At 36.0% G+C, this 12,293-nt stretch overlaps 1 protein-coding gene across 4 annotated transcripts in view; it reads right to left on the bottom strand.

The window, feature by feature from the left end:
* LOC124400785 (potassium voltage-gated channel subfamily A member 5) overlaps window positions 1-12,293 on the bottom strand; it is a 38,419-nt gene that overhangs the window by 16,126 nt on the left and 10,000 nt on the right. Inside the window, exons 2-3 of one of the 4 annotated variants that reach the window (XM_046872547.1) lie at window positions 10,543-10,675; window positions 10,241-10,462 (exon numbers count right to left, since the gene is read on the bottom strand). The exons of 2 other annotated variants lie outside the window; for them this stretch is intronic. The gene's annotated coding sequence lies outside the window, so the exon portion shown is untranslated. Of the gene's footprint in view, window positions 1-10,240; window positions 10,463-10,542; window positions 10,676-12,293 lie in introns of those variants that run through there. One more of the 4 variants, XM_046872548.1, reaches the window with a different exon arrangement.

Below are 12,293 nucleotides of genomic sequence, written 5' to 3'. Positions count from 1 at the left end.
TAATTGGTTAATTGGAAAAAGTTAGTGATATTAAAGCAAAAAGAATAAAAAAAAAAGCAAAAGGTTTAGATAAAATTTGTACTGATGAGCACATTTTGGTTTGAATCAATATAAAAATTTTCATTTAAGATACTATCTTTCAAATGTTAGTGTAATTATAGTTTTAATGAGGATTTCCTTTTGATTTTGCTCAATAAATATGATGATGTACAGCACTGTTATATTAAATATATAATTCTGTTCAAAATTTGATTAAAAAATTTTGGTTGATGCAAAGAAATATGACATGAAAATGAATTTTAAAACAGCAAGTAAGTTAGAGAACTATTTCAGATGACCAAATAAGAAAAGTCAAACCTGTGCTGCATTCCATTTGCCATACTATCCATTCTAAATAGTAACTGAGATTATTGATATTGTGTCCCAAATTGTAATATGTTGAAATGTATATTTTGAAGGTACCCAGATTGTCTACTATTTCGGGTAGAATTTTGAAAATGTGGATTCATCAACATGTTCTCTGCAACTTTTGATAAACAAGGTGGTGTCAAAAAGTTTTTAGTCTAGCTCTGTTTACAAGAAAGTTCTTTATTTATCTACGTTTACACACTATCACCTTTAAAATAGTCCCCTTGCAATACAGAAATCCCATCGTTCCTGCTACTTGATCAGCATATTTCTCTACCTCCATAGAAAATAACAAGCATAATCCTAGATTTTTATTTAGTATGGTAGCAAAATAAACAGAAAATAAAAGCACTGGACTAACATGCAAACCATCAATAGGTAGTAATGATTTAATGAGCTTTGTCAATAATACAGTTGAAAACATCAGGCAAAAATCCTAACTATTTTATAAATAACCCTGTAGATAGCACTGTAATTATAACAGACAATCAATTAAAAGTTTTACTTCTATTTAAGAGAATGAATTAATCGTATTTATTTCCTCATCAAAATCATTAATTGTATTCTCGATCCCTTGCCTACAAGTTTCTTCAAACTGATAATTCCTTTATTGAACGTTATTGAACCTGTTCTAAAAATAATAAACTCTTCCATTAGCACTGGTTATGTATCTAAATCCTTCAAACTGGCTGTTATCAACCCACTATTAAAGAAACCTGACCTTGACCCTTGTCAGCTGTACAACTATAAGCCAATATCAAACCTCCCCTTTATCTCCAAGATTTTAGAAAAGGTTGTAGCACAGCAGTTATGCTCACACCTACTTAGGAATAATATTTTCAAAATGTATTAGTCAGGATTTAGGCCTCGTCAAAGCACAAAGACGCCGCAAGTTTAATGAGCTGTTAATGTCCTCTGAATAGAGTTTTGTCTCCTTACTATTTTTTAGTTGACCTTAGTGCAGATTTCGACACCATCAATCCTACTATCTCTCTTGCTAGTTAGAAAATATTGTTAGAATAAAGGGAACAGCTCTCTTCTGGCTTCGGTTTTATTTGACTGACTGCTATCAGCTTGTTGATGTAAATGATAAGTTTTTAACACTCTCTGAGGTAATGTTTGGTGTTCCACAAGGATCTGTCTTAGGCCCACTGATTTTCTTTTTATATATGCTGCAAGACGGAAGTACTATTACTAGGACCACATGCAGCTACAAGTAAACTTTCAGATTATGTAACATCTCTGGATGGTGTTTCTGTCTCAGTGTGTACAGCAGTCAAAGACCTTGGTGTGATTATTGACTCTTGTCTGTCATTTGAGGCTCATGTGAATAACATTACCAGAACCTTCTTTCACCTTAGAAAAATTGCTACAATTTGAAATATGATGTTGTTACAGGATGCGGAAAAACTAGTTCATACTTTAGTTACATCTAGATTAGACTACTGTAATGCTTTACTGTCTGGTTGTTCGAGTAAATGCATAAATAAGCTTCAGTTAGTCCAAATGAAGCTGCAAGAGTCCTTACTAGATCTAGAAAATATGACCACATCACACCTGTTTTAATCAGTCTACACTGGCTCCCCATTTAATCTCACATTGTTTAAAAAACATATAAGTATAAAGCACTTAACAGTCTCAAGCGGCAGCATGTGAGTGTAGACACAGGCTGAAAACATATTTATTTAGTCAAGCCTTTTATCAGTAGATTTTTCTTAGGTAAAGGAGCAGATCTGGAGAGATTATCGATATTGAGTGTTTGGTAAGATGGAATATTTGTATGCTGTCGTCCCCTCACTCTCACATGTTCACGCAGGTTTGTTGACGGTGGTGTGGCGGGCTGTCTCTTATGCCAGAGATCCCTCATGTCTGTGGTACCTTCTGGTTCTCCCTTTTATTTATGCTGCCAAAGCAAGTCTTGCCAGAGTCCCCAACTGCACAGTGTCCTTAAATTGTATACAGCAATAAGGATCCATATCTTTATCCCCCTGTCACCTCTCTCTCTCTCTCTCTCTCTCTCTCTCTGTCAAGTTAAACATGCTCCTCAGGCACCAGTGACCACTGTTCCTACCTCTTTCCTCTCCATCCCTAAACCCAGATTTGTCCCTGCCTGCTTTAGGATGATGTTCTCTTCGATTGGAGGCCACTCTGTGCAGCTGGGGATGGTTTCACATCAACCGCCTGGGTATCCATGAAATTACAGAGTAAGACAGGAGCTTTGAGGATGGATTTAGACTGCAGTTAATGTCAACAGTCTGCTACACTGATACAGGACTACAGTTTGAATCTGATCACCATCACTGCACACCCCAACATCGTTTAGCTGTAATGAACGGACATTTGGTACCACCCAGATGATCACCCTGGTTTCTCTCAAGGTTTTTTCTTAATGCCACCATGAATCGCAGAAGGTGATTGACACACTTTAAAAAGAAGACTTACAGGAAACATTTGTATTTTATTTGTATAGCACTTTTAACAATGAACATTGTCCATTCCATTCCTGGAAGTCTTCTTTTTGAAGTGTCAAGCACCTCCTGCGATTCGTGGTGGATCTCCGCAATTGTGTCAAAACAATGACCTCTAAGCTGGACCTCATCTTTGGGAAGAAGGAGTAGTCCGCAGGAGCCAAATCTGGCGAGTGGGGTGGGTGCAAATGTGAGATCATGTGGATTGTCTGGTTTTGACATTTTCGGTGTTTGAGTTTGTTGATGGTCTTCCTGATCTCTCTGGGTTTTCCAGTGATGGTTATCTTCTCTTGAAGTGTTCATGCAACTCAAAATACTTCATCTGTTCACAAACTTTTATTTATTATCCAATTCTTGTGTGTTTTTGTGTTTTATCTAGTTTGTTGCATATCAACAAAATGGACATGCAGGTGTTTTAAAAAGCAATAAAAACTAGGTGTTTACAAACTTTTGATAGGCAGGGTAGTATAAAATTATAAGGAATAATAAATAAAGGAAGGCTGAAATGTTTATGGCAACAGTGGCATCTGTTTATCGTTGTTTTTCGTTTATCATCGGCGATTTTGGAACTTAACCACCATGATAAATAAGGGATTACTGTACATACAAGGTATGAATATATGAATGGTGTGTTAATTATTTTTCCTATATAAATGATACATTTTGCATCAATTTTATGTACAATTTCAGTGAAATTGCATGTATGCTGGTTCAAGTATTTTTATGACATTGGTTTTAAAATGTTAGAATATTATACTATAATGAGCATATATGAGAGGTCATCAACTGGCAGACAACAGTCTAGATGGGGCCAGAAGCAAAGTATTTTTGATGACTGAATTAAGCAGATGATGAGGAAAGTACCGCACCTAATACTGTAAGAAATCAACTAACTAACATCAGTCCACCTCAACCTTTACAAAGTCATTTTCTATTCTATTATCTCTTGTGCAATTCTAGGTGGCGGATGCTATGTAGTACACAAACCATGTACTTGAGGTAAAGTAGAGATTTACTCAGTAAAATATTACTCCAGTAAAATATTACTCCAGTAAAAGTAAAAGTGCTCCTTTTAAACTTTCACTTGAGTAAAAGTACAAAAAATATTTGACTTCAGATGTATTTAAATATCCAAAGTACTATGATTTATTTTGGCTATAATGTTCCTATTATCATGTTTGTCAGAATGACAGTAAGGAGTCAAACATTGATATATATTAAAATGATCACGAGACGAAAATATTCAACAACTTTTCTTGCAAATAAGGCCGCAGGTGTTGGTTTCAAGTTAGAGTAAGGAGTTTCTTCCATTATTTATTCCTCTCAAAATGTTCTGGTTGCTGTTGAACTGATGCTGCACTGTATGTTTGTGCTAGTAGATACCACGAAGCGGCAATCAAAACAAAATCACAACAGAGCGCGCTCTACAATGATTGGTGGCTTGCTATGTGTTTGACCAGTTAAGTTTTTGTCCACTAATAATTATCAACAAATGATTGATTTTGCAAAATGTAGTTAAGTAAAAAAATAAGATATTTGACTTTGAAATGACACGAAGTTAAAGTCTCCCCAATGGAAACACTTCAGTAAATTACATATACACAAAAAAGCTACTTAGTACAGTAACAAATAACATTTACTTTTAGATTTTACTTTCAAATTACACTTACACAATCATATCAGGTTACATGGTGGAACATGGGTTACATGTTGTTGTTTTTTTTTTTATTTATTTATTTTTGTTCTCTCTATATCTTGTTGAGGCCATTTTCTCATATGGGTTTTAATACCACTACAATGCAGATGACTTAACTCATACTTTTCCTTTCCTCCCCCAGACACTCATGTTTCTTTTTGGATCTCAGCATGTTTAGCAACCTTCTAATCATGCATTGCATTTCCTCAGCAAAATTTAAGACCAGCAAAAGTGAATGTTACTCATTCCAGGAGATACATCCCAACATCTAGGTTGAGGTCTCTCTGGACGACTTTTAGATCTTACCACCTGTTACTGCACCCAACCTTGTGGTATCCATGGACAGTCAACTGTGCTTTTTTTCACACATTAATATATACAGTATCAGTGGGAGTCATACAACTTTATCCACTGTGGTCACTAAAGTACTTGCTTATGCAGCTGACAGCTTTTACATGCTTCTGGCCACTCTGCGTCTCTACAACATTTAACCTCTGTAACTCATACAGAATGCAGCTGCACATTTTCAATCTTCTCAAGTTTTCCCAAGCCACATCAAAGCAAAAGGATGGATCATAAGACATTTAGCTTAAAACACTTATCACACCTTGCATGCAAATGCCAGAATACATGAAGGCATTTCATCAAACCAGAGAGTAGTCACAGGGCTATAGGTATTAGCTGAAAGAAAGCATTAGCACAGACCTTCATAGATTTTCATTCTTTTATTTACCATCTTAGTGATTTTATAACATGGTTTATTACTAAAAAAAAGTAAATATATGTATACCTCTAATGAATATTGTGTACTAGTCAAAAGTGGTAGCATTAGGTGCAGATAAACATAATATGAAATGAGCATAACCCATAATATTTTTGGATGTAAAGTATAAATTTGCTGTAAATATGCTAGATATTTATCTGCACTTTTGCACGACTGCTACATTTTGCACTTCTGGTAGATGCCAAACTGCATTTCATTGCTGTGTACCTGTACTATGCAATGACAATAAAGTTCTATCTATCTATCTATCTATCTATCTATCTATCTATCTATCTATCTATCTATCTATCTATCTATCTATCTATCTATAAATTTAAAAATGTTTCTAAGCCTATGTAGGAGTTTATGTGATTAAATATAATCATCTTATATCAATCAATCAACTTATATCAACATCAAATTATATTTCACTTGCTGCAGCTCATGGATGTTATGCACGTACATCACTTATAATGTCAGAAGGCTTGTCTATTGCTTCCTGCTTAAGATATTTACAGCAGCCTAACCCTAATCCAAATCCAAATATCTGAAGTACTGTATTGTACTGTATGCTGGAAATATAACATTTATATTGGACACATAGTAAATCCCTTGCCTATGAAAAAAAAAACAAGAAATAAAAACGTGCATGCATTTTTGGTTCTACCAGTAAAAATGTCATTGCTTAGTAAAGGCCAATGTTTTAATGGAACACTCATATGTTTTCATTACACAGCAGTGAAAGATGAAGCTGTGGGCAGTGTTGAAAGCAGGTTATGTAAGAAGCCTGTGCATTGTTTTCCCATTGCTTCGAGCACTTCCATATGAAGACAGGATACACACTCACTGTCATGGTTTTTGAGCCCCCATTCAAACCCCCCTCTCATAGAGATTAACACTAGAAGCCCCACTTCAGATAGTGCTCTCAATACACAATAAAGCAAGCTGTCTTCAAAATAAACACACAGATGGGGAGGTTTAGCAGAACTGAATGTGCTTTACCTACAATTTATCAGATTTCATTTGCATTTCGGTCTTACATCAGATTTACAGGCAGTCAATACAGGAATCCAAGTAAATGCATAACTTTCCTCAATTAAACATTTCATATAGATTGTGCTCATGGCAGACTAGGCACAATCTCACAATTTTTAGAGCTATGTGTCAGACTTCACATTAAACATATAACATAGTGTGACATTTTGAGGTTATGTAATCTGTGCTAATGGCATAGAAGTTTATCTGTTAGCAGAGAAAACAGGATAAATGAAACAGAAACATAGTAATGAAGTGCATTGTTTTCACATAAATCCCCAAAAACTAAAATCTGTATGTTTTTACTAGCTATTATTAGTGATATTGGGTGGGATATAAGCAGGTCAAAAGCATACACGGTGTGTGGGGTGTGTCTGTGCTTGCATGCATATGCATAAATGTATGTTTGTATATTCATACAAATCAGCAAAGGATAAAACATGAGCTACCTGCACATCTGTTTTTAAACTTTCTCCTTTTCATTAAATATCCCAATAATCCCACCTTACACATGTCTAGTTCTCATTGCTTTAAGAAACTAAAGGTCAGTTCATACAAACTGGGATATCTTGAGCACTGTAGAATGCTTAAACATTTAAAAAGAAGATCTTAAATTTCTCATTTTGCCAGCAGGTACAGAATTGGGAATTGCTTTAAAATTATGTTTAATCCTTTTTTCTGCACTGGTGATAGACCAACTGCAATCCATGGATTACTGCTGTAATTTATAGAGATTTAATCCAATTCCTGCAAAAAAAACCTGGAAAGCAGAACGTTCTCAAGAAAGTGGTCGAACTGTAGGTACAATATTGCAATTTTAGTTTCATTAAAATCTCTATGAAATTGATTCTAAAACAGTTTAGTAATAAAGGATTGGTCTGAAATGAGTTTCTACAGGAACAGCAAATGTTATTTGAAAGGGGGGGGAATCAAACTTGAATTCTATTTGGGACACATACGGATTTTAAGGCTATTAATTAGTGACAATTTATCAGTTTTTGTGATAACACCAATAATTAACCCTTCTGATAAAATTTTTGAATGTGGGGAAACAGAAACTATTTAAATGTATGCACTATTAGGTAAAAACATTTATTATATTTATTAAAGCCTCCATGAACTTTCCCTTTGGATTTTATTAAAAACAGATGTGCCAGTCGATCCGCGAGTAACCACCAGCGAACATTGAGATGGAAAGTCGTCCCGAACCACCAGACTACGGGTGAGCCCCGGCGTGAGTACTGGATAGGAAAGTGCCGGGGTGAAAATGAACGTAAATAAAGAAAGCTCTGCTTGGTGAACTTTTGCCTGTCCCTCTTTCTTCCAGCACGGAACGAGTGGGTTTTGTTACAACAGATTAATATGTTCTTACACCAGGTGAAACATTTTAGGATTTCAGGAGAGCAACACATGTTTCTGAAATACATTTATACAAAAGTCAGTCTTTTACCAAAGAGTTGATAAGTATTCATTTTGACCAGCGTATAGTGGCACATTGTACATATTATTCTCGTTCTAGTGTAATAGTTATGGTATGTGGGTGTTAAAGGGCTCTTCATTAACACTTTCCTCCTTTTTATTTATTTTTTTGTTAACAATTTAAAGAGGTCACAGCTGCCTCACCTTCAACTCAATTACAACTCTACTTTTTCCCTTTTTTCTTTAAGGCAGATTTTTTTTCAGCAAAATGAAAGTATTTTAGAAATACAAAAAAAAATTTAATAACATAATATAAAAATCATATTTCGCTCTTCCACTAGTAATATACAGGTAATATACAGGTAACCCTGACAAAACACTGATTTCTAAATGACGAAGAATAGAATGTTTTAAAAAGATTCTGCTAAATCCTTGATTCTGAGGCTCATACAGTGAGAAGGGTTTAAATAATGATTCAGTTTGAAAGAAAAGTGAGAGAATCTGTCTTTTTATCTGGAGTCCACACCTCTGAATATTGTTAAACCTTTAAATCATGCAGTGTAGCCCAGGCATCCAGTGATTATGTAATAACTGTGACAGTCTTACTCTCAAGTGTACAGTGTCACCAGCCTACTGACAACTGGCCTGCCACCTCCTAACAACACATTCACCTTTTTAATAACCAGAAAAAAAGAAACCATTAGGACTTCAACATACAGTATAACCCATAACCTGTTTCCGGATTTTGTAAAATCTCTATTCTCCACTTCTCTGACATTCTCAGCCATGGTAATTCCTTTCTAGAATAATCTTTCAACTTTTATCTGTTCTGCACAAATACCACTACTGGTCTTTGTCCTGAAGTCATTACAACCTGTTGTAATTGTAATTATCCTGTGCATGCACTTCACCTTCTACATTTATTTGTTACCTTTCTCCTCCCCCTCTCCTCCTTCGGCCAACAGTAGCCCAATTTCCACGGTTACCCCGTTGGCTAACAATACCGGTGTTATCCGCATATTTGATTTGGCACATGTTTTACGCTGGATGCCCTTCCTAACGCAACCCTCCCCATTTATCCGGGCTTGGGACCGGCACTAAGAGTGCACTGGCTTGTGCAACCCTAATGGCTGGGTTTATTACCAACAATAGTATGTTCCAAAATACTTTATTTAATATATATTATAGCAATTTGCTATGATTTAGATCAACACCTCAATTTTTATCCATAAATATTTACATTTAACATTTCATATACATCACAGCATTACATTAGAATTTATTTTATTTTAACCTTGGTGAATGCATAAGACAATATTGTTAATGTAGCATTGGTTTGTCACAGGCATTAAGGAACGGAATTGCAGCTCATCCATTCAGGCTGTTAATGGCACATTTCTAAAGCAGGCCAGTTTTGTGGAGCTTCCTGCACTCAGACTGTTACATGAAAAAGAAGAACGCTGATTTTGTTAAATGCTACAGTTCAGTTCGGTGTTGAGCAGTCAGTATTGTGAGAAAGCACACTTCCAGATTTAACCTAATGCCACCTCCAGTGCAATGTCGCACTTTGCAATGTTCCCGTTCATGTGAAAACGAACGGGAGGTGAGAGAAGCTCTGGATAGTTAAATGAAATCTGATAATAAAGTATTGACAGCAATTCTTAAGAGCCAGCTAGAGAAAATCATTGTAGATAGCACAGAAAAAAAGTGTTTTACTCACTTCTTCTGGTGAAGAGAAAGATGTTTAACATAATGCAAAGACAAACAACTACAACACAATTGGGCAAAAAAGGAAAGGTTAATCAACATAAATAAATAAATAAATAAATAAATTATATATATATATATATATATATATATATATATATATATATATATATATATATATATATATATATATATATATATATTTAATATATATATTTTATATCGGGTTTCCCTTTGAAAGGCTCGGCATGGACCTCGTGGGTCCACTTCCAAAGAGTCCACAAGAGGACACGAGTACATCCTCGTCATGGTGGACTATGCTACGCAGTACCCAGAAGCGGTCCCGCTGAGAAAGGCTTCAACAAGGAACATTGCTAAGGAACTAATGCTTCTCTTTAGTGGAGTGGGAATCCCGAAAGACCTGCTTACCGACCAAGGTACACCCTTTGTATTAAAGTTAATGGCTGATCTCTGTTGGTTGTTGCAGGTAAAACATGTCAGGACATCAGTATACCACCCGCAGACAGACAGACTCGTGGTTCAACCAGACACTGAAGCGAATGCTCTGATGGGTGATCGACGAGGAGGGGAGAAACTGGGACCTCCTACTCCCATATGTGTTGTTCGCTGTGAGGGTGATTCCACAGGCATCGACAGGATTCACACCCTTTGAGCTCCTGTTTGGTAGGAGGCCTCAGGGACTGTTGGACGTGGCTAAGGAAGCATGGGAGGAACAGCCTTCACCATACCGATCACTAATCCAGTACGTCCAAGAGATGCAGGGTCACATACAGAAGATAGCACTGATCGTAACAGAACATATGGAAGAGGCACAAGGCTGAACAACGAGCAACATATAACCGGCCAGTTCAACCAAGGGAATTTAACCTGGGAACTTAAGTCCTTCTGCTTGTCCCAAGCATGACCTGTAAGTTCCTAGTCCGCTGGCAGGGCCTGGTCACAGTCCTGGAGAAAGTCAGCCCGGTAAGAGAAAAAACACACAAGTGTACCACATTAACCTCTTGAAAAAGTGGATCGAGACAAACCCAGCAATGTCAGCTCTCTGCATATCCCCCACAGATCCACTAGGGTGTGCCTTGGTCAAAAAGGGGGAGGGGCTAACATCGACACAGCAGCAGGACCTGACTGAGCTTGTGGACCAGTTTGCAGACGTTTTCTCTGTAAGACCAGATGTATATATGTTATTTAGTGTTAAGACATACTACATTCCTGTAAACAGAAAACTATGTGGAACTATAGTCCTTATCCTCTCCTTGTAGCATAATTATTTCAAATATCAAGACTGATGTCAAGACTATGACTAACATTTTGGCTGTGTGTTGTGCTAGCATCTGTGTTATATAACAATTTAAGTCTTTACGCTTCTGTAATTAGCTCAGTTTCTACATCTTATGTGTTTATGATTCTAAAGAAAAAATTTTTGTCACCTGTGCAAGTGAATTTATCACAGGAAACGTTGTTACTATCATCACATCTCCAGTGTATTGTCACAGGTGTTGAACGTTTTTTTGTTATGTTTTTATAAGTCACATGGAGCTGGGGTTTTCTTTCTCTGTTTGTTATACAGGAGGAAAAACAGCCTTCTGAACCTGCTTCTCCACCAGACAAATACAAATAACCTGACAAATAATTGGCTTGTGCTAATTGGGGTAATTAGCTGTCACATTTGTAATAAAACATTGCTAAAAACATTCCAATTAGAGGCTCACTTTGAGGTTAAAGGACGCTATTGTTGTAAAAACAAGCCACTTTTATGTAATTTTATAGACTGCATAAAAGATTTACTGGCTGTAGATACATCACCATGAATATGTATTTGTTTTTTTCGTTTACTTTTAATTTCAATATGTAATATTGAAAAAATATTTCAGCAATTTCCAAAGAGTCTTTTTAAAATTAAAATCCCAGATTCCAAACATGGTAATTGTAATATCATTATCACGTATCACTGTAAGATCTTCTACAGAGCTGTCTTTTTAATTAAAGGTTGCCTTAGAGCATGGCGAGCAGCTTTCCTGGAGAGAGTAATGAAAACTAACTGCATAATGTAATTGGCCATAGAATGCAGATGAGACAGGCGTGTTTGGGATAATCTCACGCAGAAGCTGCAGGAATCAGCAGTGAAATCAGTGTGCATAATTAGTATGCTGTTAGCTCTGCAGGTCGGCAGTGCAACTAAGCATATGAATGTTTTGGGGAAATGATTTACTTTAGCATTGTAAGACAAATCTAAGCTGGGAAATTTCAGCCTCAGTCCGCTGATTGTTTGATATGTGAAATGCAGTTTTTTTAACTGTATGAAGAATTCTAATTCTATTTGGGTTTTTTTTGTTTTTTTTATACAGCTGTGAAATGTAAATGAGATTATGATCTCTGATGCTTGCAGTTATTACACCTGATAGCCTTGGCTAAGTCAAATAATTGAAATTGGAATCACCGAAATGAAAATGCTTAAATATGCTAGTCTATTCACATTAACACAAATTAGCCCCATCCATCATCTTTTACAAAGATTAGCCCCACCAATTTTAATAATTGGTTATTCTTGCTCAATCATGTTGACAGGTACAGCACTTATTGCAGTGAATCTTGTACTTATTGCAGTAAGCAGTTGAACACTGGGTTGTTTCTTTACTATTAAAAAAACAAAGGATACACATTTTTCTTACATGCCTGTACATTCTGAATATGTAAAAAAAAGATTAAAATGTAAACACATTTATCCTTGAAAGGATTACAGCTGATCTGGTGGCTATCCCATGATCACTGGCTACGA

This window comes from Silurus meridionalis, chromosome 18 (genome assembly GCF_014805685.1).
Source record: "Silurus meridionalis isolate SWU-2019-XX chromosome 18, ASM1480568v1, whole genome shotgun sequence".
Taxonomy (NCBI): domain Eukaryota; kingdom Metazoa; phylum Chordata; class Actinopteri; order Siluriformes; family Siluridae; genus Silurus; species Silurus meridionalis.
This window is presented reverse-complemented; position numbering and strand designations above follow the sequence as displayed.